Raw genomic sequence first — 13,254 nt, forward strand, 5'->3', positions numbered from 1 at the left:
TAATTCTAGACTCTGGAATGCTGTGAAGATCAGTCGAGAACAAGGAAGAAAACACACCCAGGCAGTTGCTTGGTCAACCTACACCTGTTTCTCTCCCTCTGGTAATGTTTCCTTCTAGCTCCCAGGGTAACCACCCTTGCAGGGAATAGTAAATTCATTCCCCAAAGCTAAACCAGAAAATAAACCTAGATGGGTGAGTGGAAAGGGTCAGGCATTATGGGATTCTTCTTCATAGTAGATAATCTATGTAGAGACTTTAATTGGCACAGAGCCCTAGAATACATTTTGAAACATATTACCTACTTCTGAGGATAACAGACCACCTGCTTACACGTCTCTACTGGCAGAAGCTTCTAACAATGGACTCTTGCTGTACCTGGCACGTAGCTACTCCTCCCACTAGAACTGAATTATTTTGCTGGAGGCTACAACATTCTGAGTAGTTTGTTGGGAGTTGATGGGAGGTGGGACTTAGCAGAGCTGAGCCGCTGCAGCATGTTGGGCTAGCCTTTGATGCAGACTGGTTGGACAGGTTCTGGATCTACAGAAGAACCAGTTTAACTGGCCTGTTATGCCAACATATTCTGGTTTGATTCCATGTTCCACAGACGGTAGAAAACCTGCCTGGCGAGTTCAATGAAAGGCATATTAGGTTATCCATTGCACACGGTATATAGCTTAGATGCAGCTGAGCTCTGCCACATCGCAGCAGAGTCTAGCAAACTCTGGTGTGGTCCACAGAAGTAGCAGACACTCATCTAACATCTAAGTTCATAGCGTCAAATAAAGACAGTGGTGACCCTCTGACAAGGTACTTCTGACCAGGGACAGGCACTGTCTAAATAAATTGAAGGGTAAGTTCATATTTTTTTATATTTTCCAATTTTTAAATGCATCTTTGAAAGATTAAATGATGTTTAAGAATATATATATATTTTAAATAGCAGCATAAAATACCTGCATTATACTTTTCCGAAAAGCTGGGTGAATATTGTTTTATGAAGTTGCATCTATGTTCATTTGATTTGTTGAGATAAACTACATATTTTTCTATACTTTTTTTGTAAGTTAGTTATAAATATTGTCATTTTAAAGTCAAGTCAAATAACTCTGCTAAATATATCTCACCTATTAATGAACCATCTTCAGCCATCTATTTCTTTGATAATATATACTATTATGTTTTACAGGCCGTTGCTACATGGTAACAATTTCATATGGTAAATCTAATTGTGAATAAAATAACTATTGTTTCTTTAAGGCAAAAGAGAAAAGGCTTTGTACTACTTGATGATCCTAAGTACTAGAGAGGAACAATTCCCAGCAAGATTTGAGGAGTGAGAAAAACAAAGATTGTGGAATCTGGTAACTGATTAATGATTGGGCTCAAAAGCACTTGCTGAGCTGAACAGAAAGGAATGAAGACAGGTTGTGTCATGCCTGTTAGGTCTGAAACCTTTTTATGTTTCAGGACCCATGATCTTTCTTTCACTTACATTCTGAAGTGGGTCTTTCACCTCTCTTTCATGAATCCGATTACCTTCCGTACAGTTGACCGTTTAGAGGTAAGCAGTCCTGTAGATTTACATAGGTACACCATATATCCTGTCAGTCACCCATGGACAGTCTGAGTGCACTCATCGTCCGAGGGATTTATTGCAACAGCTGACATTTTGATTTATCAAGGAACTTTTAAAAATTAACAGATTTATATCGAGTACTTTCCTGTCAGGAGTGACCTGTAGGTTATCTTGACAGGACTTTACCTGGGACTGAGAGAACCTTTTCATTGTTCTTAGTATCCCTAGTTTATGGTTATGTTCAAACATAAAAGACTGTAATACTGTAGTATGTATGTTAATATAGCTGGGACGGGGGATGCTTAGATGAGATTTCCACTTTTATAGAGAAAACCTTTAGATGCTTCTTAGTCCTGCTTCTAGACAGTTCTGCATAAACTTTCTGGTAATTCTGTTAAATTCTGTAAAGCTATGCAGTATGCAGCAATGGGAATGTGCTAATTCAGCAAATCAAGATTACTTTTATTTAACAAAGGTAAATTTTCCAAGTTTGAGGTAATATGAGTCAAAACTTTTATTTAGCTGAATTTCTCTTTTCGGTTAGTTTTTTTTTTTTTTTTTTGGTTTTTTTTTTTTCTTTTTTTGGTTTTTCCAGACAGGGTTTCTCTGTATAGCCCTGGCTGTCCTGGAACTCACTCTGTAGACCAGGCTGGCCTAGAACTCAGAAATCCACCTGCCTCTGCCTCCCAAGTGCTGGGATTAAAGGCGTGCGCCACCACGCCTGGCTTTCAGTTAGTCTTTAACATACAATATGCATTCAGAGTATATCATGGTGTTTCTGCTATTTTGTTGCATATTGTAATTAAAAACTGTAAACTACACTGTTTAAAATTCATGGATTTTTATGTTAATAGATTTTGAAGAAAGCTATTAAAGAACCAAATACATGCTTTACGCAAAAATCTATGGCTAAAATTTCAAGCCCAATTCTGCATTTTGGAATAAAGTTATGTAATTTTCATTTAATTGAAATTTTACCCCAATTAGCTAATTTGGATAGCTGAAGACTGACAAAGATGTTATGAATAAAAAATAAACTAGAATATTTAGAACTTTACAGTTTATTGTATTAAAGATAAATGGCTTTAAAAGTAACCAGAAAAATGTATTTTAGACCTTATATATTACTGATAAATGAATCTAACCAAAGCCATGAGCACTATCAGAAAAAAAATGTTCAAACGAACATTTCAATAAGAAAGCACTACCATCTTTAAAAACAGCTATGTACAACTAGCCTGACTTCCATCTACATGTGCAAACATGTAAAGTTTTCTCAGATAGAGTCAGGTTTGAGACAGTATCTTTCTATATACCCTTGGCTATCCTGGAACTAGCTATATAGATCAAGCTAATCTCAAATTCACAGAGACCCTCTGTCCCCATCTCCCAAATGCAGAATTAAAGGTGTGTGCCACCATGCTCGACATCAACTTCTAAAATGTTTAATATCTGCTCATTAGTAAGGAAATAGCGAAACGAAGATCTTATGTGTCTCATACCCCTCAGTCAATGTCCTCCATGGGAAGTAGGGCCTGCCCTTCTGGTCGATGTGTAACTCTTTATTTGGAAAGTCTTCCCAATCAAGGAGAGAAGAAGAAGAAACAGAGAATAGCCATCAAATAGACCACACTTTTGTTTTTATTTTTTAAAAGAGAAAACGTGTGTGTCTGTGTGAATATATGCCACATATATTTAGGTGCCAATGGAGGCAAGGAACTAAGTCTTAAGTGGTTGTGACCATGTGATATGAGTGAAGAAAACTAATAAGTGCTCTTAACCATCTTTCCCAGTCCCAAGACTGCACTTTTAAATTCATTCCCAACTTCAAACAAACAGTACTCAAAGGCCAACATATTCTTAGGAGCCATGAAACAACCCCAGATTTTCCTGTCAGAGAACAGAAGCAAATAGCACATGTGTACCAGCTCTGACTTCCAGCTAAGGAGCCTCACAGGCTGTTAATTCTTACAGTTTCAAGTTGTGTATGTAGAGTTTCCAGTAGTTTCAAAGAAGGCCACAGGCTAAAAGGTCAGGGAGGAGCTTTCAGGTTTCACCTGCCTGGATCTTGTTGTCACTTAAATGGCTGGGACAAGCAAACCCCAAGAAGTGTCCAATATATTATATTAGAGGAAAAACATTATCAAACTGCTTTTTTAAAAGTTTATCAATAGAGTTCTAATACTCTTTAAATCTAATATGAATTTTCTGAGCTAGTAATACAGCAATTTCAAATGGAAAGTAAGGAACTTTAGCTTCATTTTTGTTTCATGTATTCAATCCATTCACATAAAACCTGAGATGCCCTGAAACTTGACCTTCCGTGAGAAAGGCATTTTCTAATAAACGACAACTCATTTCCTGAATTTGGCTGCCAGTTTTAAAGAGTCAAAGAGCAGAAAAATGACCAATTAGTATGCACTCTATTCCTAGGATTAATTCAAAGACTTCATTAAAGTCACTGGTAAAATTCACATAAAAACAAATTGACTACATCGAATTTTTGAGTAACACATCTCATTCTGCTGAAACACAGGGTTTTGAATAGCACAAGTTTGTCTGGGAGTGTTTCCAAGAGGGTCTGGTTACCAGAAGTAATTAAGTATAACCTATAACCTGATGCCAGAGCTTGAGTCTGAAGACTACATATGCATCTTCTAGTCAAGCATACTAAAAATGGAAAAACTCCCCAATAGTAGGCATGTGCTCCAGCTATATGGATGCCACATGTACTTATGTAATGAGTAAACTTGGTTAGAGTACCTGAAAGAGATGCCTGGTGTGGTAGTTCATGCCTGTAATCCTAGTTCAAGGGAGGTGAGGCAGAAGGACTGAGGTAAGGTGGAGGTCAACCTAAGAGAAATGACTGCAGTAAAAATCAGAAAGTGAAGGAGTGACAGGTGCATATAAAAAAGAAATGTGGCAATCTGAAAAGGTCTATCTTTCCACTTAGTTTGAATTCTATTAGAATAATTATGCTTGAGATTAAAAAGAAACTTGAGATGTAAAGGTAGCTAATGAACTGAATCAGTTTATTCTATTTTATTACAGAAAAATTAATCCTAATGTACAGCAAATAATAAGTGAGGATACACACTGCTCAGCAGAACCCAATAATAACAGATACACTTTCATAGGGAGAACACAGTCAGGTATTTATGATTACACAGTAGCAAATGTAAAAATAGACAAATATTACTTTCCCTGGTCATTTACAACCATTATTAAATAATTTCAAACAAGCAATAACTTTTGAATTTATGAATAAATTAGCTTCTCCTTTCTATATAATTTTGAATTTGGGATAGATAATTTTTTTAAATACTCATATTCTTTGAAAATTGCATATAATGTATTTGGTTACATTTGCTCTCCTTTCCCAATTCCTCCCAGATCCATTCCCACCTCCCTATCCATCCATATTATTATCATTACTACTACTATACAACTCATCATGTCCAGTTTGTGCTGCCCACATATTCTCAGAAATAAAGCTATCCCCTTGATTGTGGTCAACCTATTGGGCTCATACCTTTGAAGAAAACTGATGACCCTACCTCTTTCAGCAGCTCCACAGCTGGGAGTAGGAGGTACTTAGTGCTCGCCTCCCTTCTCTCTGTTTAGATTTCTGACTATAGCATGCTGTTAGAACTGCTATGAAGTCGTATGTGCAAATGCCCTGTTGTACCCAGAAAACATTGCTTCACTGTAGCCACCCACCACCTCTGGCTTGCACAATCTCTCTACTCCCTATTCTGATGGTCCTTGAGCCCCGGAAAGAGGGTGTGACAGATATTCCATTTAGGGCTGTCCACTCTGCAGTCTCGTATGTTTTTCTTATTTTTTTGTCATTCTTACAACAATCTCTTTAGGTTTAACAAATACTAATTTGTCTCCTTTATGTTGGGAAAATAAAAGCAGTCTAGGAAACATGTAGGTAGAGATAGGGCCAGAGCTTAAAGCCTGGTTCTATCTTCCAGCTTAGAATTCTTGCTAAGAATAATAGGCACAGGCCATCTTTGATTATGGGATATGATCAGGGATTTGTTGTTGGTGGTGGTTGGTTGTTTTGAAGCACTTCTTGTTCTGATCTTTTCTGAAATTCTCAGATAAGGCCCTTAGATCTATGGCTTTGTTGTTCTGAACTGTTGTGGCCTTATCTTGTTTTAGCTTTAGTTTTGTTGTTGTTGTTTTGTTTTTTTTTGAAACAAAGTTCTTCATACACAGCCAAAGCTAGCCTTGAACTTGCAGTTCTCCTGCATCAACACCATTCATTCTGGGATTACAACTGTGAGTTTCTATGTCTAGCACAATGCATTAAATCTTCGTTCTGGTTTTGGATTTTGAGCTAGGTTCTTACTCAGTAGCCAGACTGGCCTAGATGTCAGAGCAGTCCTCCTGCCTCAGGTTCCTAAGTGCTAGATTACAGGTATAAGTCACTATGCCTGCCTTGATCTATTATACTTAAATTTAGTACATGAGGAGCTGGAGAGAGAACTCAGTGGTTAAGAGCACTTGGTGCTCTTGCAGAGAAGTTGGGCTTAGTGCCCAGCACTGACATGGTGGTTCATAACCCTCTTTAACTCCAGCTCTTGGATCTGGTGCCCCCTCTGGCCTTTGCAGGCACCAGACACACACATGGTGCACAGACATACATTCGGAAAAAAACACTCCTACACTTAAAAATAAAATAATAAATAAATCTTTAAATTTAGTACTTGAAAGACTCCACAACACAGGAATAGAAAAGCTCGTACAAATAATTTTGCTAATTCCATCAGAAGTTGATTTATATTCATCTTTCAAATATATATTATATATACTTGAAAGGTGAGTAAAAATCCATGTATAACAAAATTCCTAAAAAATAAATTATTAATGCAAACATGTCTAAAAAAAAAATAGAACCCAGTATTGTAGTATCCACCTGCAGTCCCAGGGTGGGAGAGGATGGCAGGAGGATCAGGAGTTCACAGTCAGTTTTGGCTACACAGTACAAGTTCAAGGCCACCCTGGGCTACATGAGCTCCTCTCTGAATCTAGGAGAGTTAGGGGGAGAAGCTGAGGATGAATATTATCAAAATACATGTATGAATTATGAAATTCTCATAGAATAAAATATATTTTAAAAGTTTAAATAGAATAAACTGGGAAAATTTTATCAAAGTACATTTCATATTTCTATAAAATTGTGAAATAAATTTCAATAATAATGAATGAAGGTGGTTTATAATAGGTTCTTAACTCCAACATTGGCTGAAATACCTATTTATGTTCTTCTTAATTGTGAAACTAACTAAGTTACATCAAATTTATAAGCACTTTTTGGTCAGGCATGGTAGCACACATCTAGAATCCCAGGAGGCTGAGGCTGGAAGATGGCATGTTCAAATTCAGCCTGGACTACCTAGGAACCCTGTTTTGACCCTAACTGACTAAAAAAGACCTTTTTATGATATCTTATATTTTAAAGCTTTCTGAAGTAAATTGATATATTGGGGTTTTAAATTAACTTTTATGTTATTACATAGAAGTTTTGGTTAAAATTGAGACATTTTATTATTTTTTTTCAAAATATTTTTTAAATTAAAACCTTGAGTTGGGCGGGTGAATGCCTGTACTTCAACACTCAAGATGCTGAGATGGCACCAGAAGTCTGAGGTCAGCCTACGACAAAAGAAATGAGAGAACAGAAAGCTAACAGGATGATTAAAGAGTCTTAAAGAGAGCCAGCTGAAAGCTCTCGTGTGCATGCTATCATTAAAACTGCATCAGCTATAGACAAACCCACGAGACCTACAGACGGAGAGCTGAGGTGGGAGTCTTCAGTCTCCTTACCTGTTAGTTTACACTAATAGTTATTTAGTCTTCAACCTCTGTGGAAAGATGAAACTTGTACCTCTTTTACCTTGGTGACTTAAAGGTTCAATAAAGGACACACACACACACACACACACACACACACACACACACGCACACTACATTCAATAGGCTGACAAGGAGGACTAAACAAGTCTGAGGAAAAACTGGGCGTACAACAGGATCAGGCCAGCTAGGGCTATAAAGCTCAGAAAATCAAGCCAAACAATTACACATGCGCACACACACACACACACACACACACACACACACACACACACACAGAAAATCAAGCCAAACAGTTACACATGCACACACACACACACACACACACATGCGCACACACACACAGACACACTCACTCACATATACATATGTGCACACACCCAAAGAGAAGTTCATTTCTATATTAACATTGTTCTTAAATTAATTTCCTACCACTATTAAATCACCTCTCAACTCATAGCAGTTCAGAATATTTTTTTTCTTTTTTTTTGGTTTTTCGAGACAGGGTTTCTCTGTATAGCCCTGGCTGTCCTGGAACTCACTTTGTAGACCAGGCTGGCCTTGAACTCAGAAATCCACCTGCCTCTGCCTCCCAAGTGCTGGGATTAAAGGCATGTGCCACCACGTCCGGCTCAGAATATTTTTTTTAATCTGGGTTTTTATTTGATTCAGGGTCTCATGTAGCTCAGATTGGTCTCAAACTCCATATATCAGAAGTTCAAACTTCCAGCTCCTGTGAGCTGAGATCATAGGCATATACCACAACAGCAGACTCAGTGTACCATTAGGAAATCAAAGCAATGCAATGTACCATTGCTTATATTACATATGAAATAACCTACAGATAGTTTATGTTATAGCCGTAGGTCTATGTGTGGATTAGAAGGAAACAGTCAAAACCATAAGGAAACATTTCTCCCCCCCCCCTTTTTTTGGTTGTTTTTCTGTGTAGCCCTGGCTGTCCTAGAACTCACTTTGTAGACCAGGCTGGCCTCGAACTCAGAAATCTGCCTGCCTCTGCCTCCCGAGTGCTGGGATTAAAGGTGTGTGCCACTATGCCCAGCTTCTCTTCTCTTTTTAATTATTTTATATTTCAAATTCTTTAAAACTTCTGACCTGTGATTTAAGACCCAAATATATTCTTGAGCAAAAGGGAGTCCTATTAATAATTAAACTAGAACAACAGATATTAACCAGGGCTATGACTGTAAGCCAAGGCACGTGGTAACCTTACACCAGAACTCTGACCAGTACAGCATCAGTGTTCTAAATAGCCCACAGAGAAAGTCACTGAGGGTGTGCTATGTTAAAGCAGGATTTTGCTCCAAAATTTTGTACTCTTGATGAAAACTAAGAAAAACTAAAAGCACTAGCTAAAACTCAGAGTCGCTAACCAGCCTGTGGACACGCCAATCGGGCATTTCTTGATTGCTTATTGATGTACCCTGCCCAGTATGTGCAGTTCCACTGCTGGATCCTTGGTTCTATAAAGACTGTGGCTGAGCAAGGCAGAGGAAGCCAGCCAGTAGCAGCTTCTTCAGTGGTTCCTGCCTCTGCTCCTGCTTAGGTCCCCCCCTTGGCTTCCTTCAATGATGGACTGTGTTTGGGTTGTATAAACCAAATAGATCCTTTCCTCCCCAAGATGCATTTCGTCAGTTTTATCACAGTGAAATAAACAAACGAGAACAGAGATGAATATTAAATGTGTTTGTTTTTATAAGCCTATCGAGGAATGCTTTAATAAACAGACTCTAAGTGCTGGTGACTTGCTTTTGCAGCTAGCCCTTCAGAATACCTTCTGTTTCTGTAAATGTAGATAAGTATTATTCTCATTTTCTGACATGGTTGCAACACACACACACACACACACACACACACACACACACACGACAATAAAGTATATTAACTAAATAAAAGTATAAAGACTTGTTTTTCAAGATTCCCAAAATAAACAAACCTTTTCAGTTTTATAGTCTTGGTGATTGCATTTATGATTTTCTGGCATCTCTTTGGTAGTTAAGTCCTGAGGTTCTCCTAAGTACCAGTGTTATAAATGAGATCTGAAGGATAACTACTTAAAATTCTTAGACTTCATAAACCTATAATGTACTCACAGAGATGAAATATTGCCTAAATGACTACTACATTATAAGTAGATGTCCAGGAAGAACTATCTATCCCTGTCCATGACACATCATTTTGAAAATAATAGATTAATAACATTCTTAAACCATTACCACATCTAAATCTAGAAATAAACTGTGTAAGAACCTTCTTTTTCAAGCATATCTGTATCTTAGCTCCTGAACTGAGAAAATCATATTCTAGTAAAACTTGCCCATTACTACCATGAAATGAAGTTTCCTTCTTTTACTCCAGTATAGCTATAGCTACACATTCGACCAAAGTTAACAAAGCTTCTAGCCAGGTATGATGGTGCACATCTGTAATCCAGGCTGAAGGGGAAGGATTAAAGGATAGCCTGGATTACATAGGGAGTCTAAGTCATTAAATAAATAATAAAATTTGCTGTAGTGCTGGTGTGAAGGATAAAACCCAGGACCTTGTGCATGCTAGGTAAACAAACACTCTATCAATGAGCTACATTCCTTAGCTATAGATTCATTTTGTTTTTTGAGAAAGGATTTGTCATGTAGCTGAGGCTAGCTGGAACTTTCTACATAGCCAGGCTAATCTCCAACTTGCAGCAATCATGCCTCAGCCTTCTAAGTACTGAGAATACAGATTTACAAGTATAAACTACCATACCCTCATAATCTTTAATGCCTGCTATAAGTACTTACATGAATACCAAAGGCACTGTCAACAGAATTACATGAATATCTAAGGCACTATCAATATAAAAACATTGATGCTGTCATGACTCATGGATGCTAAATATATCTTTTGAAGTTTGAGATAATTATAAAATCACTAAAACTGACTGGAGCTTTGGCACTTCTCTCTCTCTCTCTCTCTCTCTCTCTCTCTCTCTCTCTCTCTCTCTCTCTCTCCCTCCCTCCCTCTCTCTCTCTGCTTTTATAGAGACAGGATCTCACTACCTAACTCTGTTTTGTCTTTTGTTTTTTTCCTGGAACTCAGTGTGTAGACCAGGCTGGCCTTGAACTCACAGAGATGCTTCTGCCTCAGCCTCCCGAGTCCTGGGATTAAAGGTGTGTGTCACTATGCCTGGCTGAACTTCATTTGGAGCAGAATCACTAATAGATGCATTGCCCACCTACAAATACCACTTACCAATAACTATAAACAATTCTTTAAAATTATTATCAAGTGCTCACTTAACTTGCTCCAAAATTTTTAGTTAATATACTTACTTCTGTCTTAAAAGTACTATTGCCTTTTGTCTCTCCAATAACTTTTGGGTTGATTTTCACAGAATGCTGACTATAAATATGCCAGCTCCCTCCAATTTTCTAGCATTGTGTGTTTATGTTGGAGGTAATGGTTTTTTGTAAGTTCCCATAATGGATTTTTGAGCCAGGAGATACAGGTTCTCACTTAATAGTATGGAAGAGGAGGACAATATGAAAGGGAGGAGATTGAAGAAAAATGGGGAATTCCAGATGCAAATAGGGGACAATGATATTCAGATACTGTACCCTACTCCTAGCTCCATCTTGGTTCTTTATATGAATTAGAAAATCTCATCTGTTCCTTTAACACTAACTTGTCCATTATATACAATAGGCCTATATCCAAAACAGTAATCACTAAACACATGGCTTTGAGCACATGAAATGATGTGGCTCGGTTGAACTGAGATGAGCCATTTAGATAAGAGACACATTAGTCTTCAAAAACTTAGTATGAAAGCAGGGTGTGCTGTCCTATAATCCCAGAATGTGGGAGACAGAGGCAGGAGATTTCTAGGAGTTTAAGGCTGTCCTGAGTTAGTATGAGATGCTGCCTTAAAAAGAAAGAAAGCTAGAAAGGAAAGAAGGAAGGTTAGTTCTTAGTATAAAGAAAAGGAATATAAAAACCTCAGGTGTTTTTTTTTGGGGGGGGGGGTTGGTATGGCACATATATATGTGTATATTTCTGTGTGTGTGTGTAAGATGTGTGAGTGCAAGCACTGGTATGGAGTGAAAATTAACTTTCAGGAGTTGGTCCTTGCCTTCCTGTCTTGTTTAGCTGCTGTGTTCACCAGGATAGCCGGTTCTTGAGCTTGTTTCTGCCTCTCATTCTCTTAAATTCTGGGATTACAGATACATGCTACCACATCCAGATTTTATGTGGGTTCTGGGGATCAAAACTAGGTCATCAAACTTGCAAGACAATTATTTTTACCCATGAACCATATCCTTGCCTTCTTATTACTTTTTAACTGATTACAAGTTAATTAATTTAGGCACATTGGGTTAAATAAAAAAATGTTGCTAATCCTATCTTTTTGTTTGTTTTTATGTTTTGTTTTGTTTCTAGACAGGGTCTGGCTATGTAGCTCTGGCTAGTCTGGAACTTGCTATAGAGTAGGCTAGCCTCAGACTCAGAGATCCATTTGCCTCTACCTACTTAATGCTGAAATTACAAGCGTGAGCCAGGCGTGGTGGCGCCCAGCACTCAGGAGGCAGAGGCAGGTGGATTTCTGAGTTCGAGGCCAGCCTGGTCTACAGAGTGAGTTCCAGGACAGCCAAGGCTACACAGAGAAACCCTGTCTCGAAAAACCATAAAAAAGAAAAAAAAAAATGAAATTACAAGTGTGACTCAACACGCCCAACCACATTTTGTTATTTTTTTCAATGTGGCTACTAGAAAAATTTATTTTATATATGTGGTGTTATGAGATAGCACAATATAAGACTCTCTGACAAGATCTAGGGGAATAGACAATTTGAAGAAAGAATCTTCTAGTATTTAGAAGCCCACAACATTGCTGGAAAAGATAATAGCTTTAGGAAAATAATTAAAATATAGTAGCATTAGTGCACTGATAATGATCAGTGTTGAGACATGGATGAATGAGGAGGGCCTCTGTGGAAGAGGAGAGGAGAGGAGAGGAGAGGAGAGGAGAGGAGAGAAGAGAAGAGAAGAGAAGAGAAGAGAAGAGAAGAGAAGAGAAGAGAAGAGAAGAGAAGAGAAGAGAAGAGGTCAGTTGAATGGAAGCAGCAATACCTACACTGAGTCTTAACAAAAAAGTAGAAAGAAGAGAACATGACTGGATAAATGAAGTCAAAAGGAAGAAGAGTTCTGTCCTGCCCATAAAGGAGATGAAGGTGTAAGGTGGTGTGGAGAGGACGAAAGTTCTGTGACACTGTGTAGAGGATCTCATTCTTACCTCCAGGTAGTGGAGCAGCCAATGCAGAGTTTTAAAGCAGTGATAAAGTCAGAAATACTGGTTTTAGATCTTAAGCAAGTATACAGACTCCATTATAGTGGACAAGACAGAAGAGGTAAGAAATGGTTCAAAGAAGGGGGAAAAAAAGTAGCAATGAAAGAAAGCACTAAGCAAATCCTATTTAGGAGATAATATTGATAGACTTGTGTGTAGGTGACTTGTCCTGACTATGTGGGAAGGTGTTTGGAACTTTTCAGATCTAGGGTGGTAGGATATGATTTTAAACAACTGTCCTTCTCTGGAAGAAGGGATTAAATAATATCTGACACCAAACACTAGTGGAGACTAATGGGGCTACTGGTAACCTAGAGCAAAGTGGAGGCAAAGAAGGTGGTGAGGAGCAGACCTGGTGGAGCTCACACCTGTTGTCCCTGCACTGGGAGACGAGGCAAGAGGCCAGCCTGGAGTTTAGTGAGTTCCAGAACAGTCTGTGGTATAGTGTAACATGCTATG

At 38.2% G+C, this 13,254-nt stretch overlaps 1 protein-coding gene across 1 annotated transcript in view; it reads left to right on the top strand.

Annotated features, from left to right (window-relative positions):
* Positions 1 to 605: 605 nt before the first annotated feature.
* Positions 606 to 13,254, top strand: part of Rbbp8 (RB binding protein 8, endonuclease) — a 99,836-nt gene continuing 87,187 nt past the window's right edge. The window contains exon 1 of the mRNA XM_021214448.1: positions 606 to 854. The gene's annotated coding sequence lies outside the window, so the exon portion shown is untranslated. The remainder of the gene's footprint in view (positions 855 to 13,254) is intronic.

The sequence above is a fragment of the Mus pahari genome, chromosome 15 (assembly GCF_900095145.1).
Source record: "Mus pahari chromosome 15, PAHARI_EIJ_v1.1, whole genome shotgun sequence".
Taxonomy (NCBI): Eukaryota; Metazoa; Chordata; class Mammalia; order Rodentia; family Muridae; genus Mus; species Mus pahari.